We start from the raw sequence: 1,220 nt of genomic DNA, 5'->3' as shown, positions 1-1,220 counted from the left end.
CTAGATTTTTTTTTTTTAAAGAAAAACATGACTGGGTGTCCCTCTAAGGCATGACACCTGGGCTCCTGTGCTATAGTGTAGGAAGGAGAGGCTGTTTTTGAACCTTTTATTTTGTATTGGGGTATAACCCATCAACAGTGTTGTGATGGTTTCGGGTGAACAGCGAAGGGACTCAGCCATACATACACATGTGCCCATTCTCCCCCAAATCCCCCCCATCCAGGCCGAGACATGACATTGAGCAGAGTTCCATGTGCTGTACAGTAGGTCCTTCTTGGTTATCCATCTTAAATATAGCCGTGTATACATGTCCATCCCAAACTCCTTAACTATCCCTTCCCCTTGGCAACCTTAAGTTCATTTTGTATATCTGTGAGTCTCTTGCTGTTTTTTACGTAAACTCATTCGCATCATTTCCTTAGGAAGGAGATATTTATCAATATGCCCTCTTGTCATTTTGGAGGTTTGTACCCTGTGTATGTGTTGCCTATTAAGAAAATACAGGCTCGAAAGCATTAGATGACAGGGAACAGGAAACCCAGAGCAAAGTGTCACCAAAGACGGGATCCCAGGCAGGGGCAGGGTGGTGGGATGCGAGCTTACCGTCGGACCTGTGTGTTCCTAGCAGTGTCCGGGGGTGGCCAGAGAGGGCGGGGGTGGGGCAGTGTGGCCCAGGAAAGGGACACCTGACCTCGAGGAGCGAGGAGAGCGACCGGTGACCAGGTAGCTCTCCCAGTGCCCTCCTGCCTTGGAGACTGTTCTGGAAGGGAATTTTCAGATTGCTTAGTCTGGTAGTTCCAAAATGTTAGTCTGAGATTTGACTGCGTTTGTACCAACCAGAGCCCTTGTCAATAAAATTCAGATGGATGGTCCCATCCCGGACCCCTAAAGTTTGAAAGTTTTTGGGGTGGAGTGGGACTTGGCATTCCTGCAGGTTCTACGCACAGCCAGGTCGGGAACCACTGACTTTGACCATCTACCTCTCTCATAGCTCAAAGGGACTTCCAAGAAAGATGATGCTGGTACAGGGCAGGCAGTGACCACAGATCAGTCAGGAGGCTGTGGGTGAGGGACAGAACTCACAAGCCGTGTGCTTAAGCATCCACCCAAGAAACACAGGTTCACGGCCACACAGACTGTGACGGAATCCCAGGCCTGCTGCTTAATAGCTGCGTCCTCGGAGATGACTTAATTTTGTTATGCTTCAATCTCTTCTTCTC

This window comes from Bison bison, unplaced genomic scaffold (genome assembly GCF_000754665.1).
Source record: "Bison bison bison isolate TAMUID 2011002044 unplaced genomic scaffold, Bison_UMD1.0 scf7180017864349, whole genome shotgun sequence".
In the NCBI taxonomy this organism is placed as follows: domain Eukaryota; kingdom Metazoa; phylum Chordata; class Mammalia; order Artiodactyla; family Bovidae; genus Bison; species Bison bison.
Note: the sequence above shows the minus strand (reverse complement) of the source record.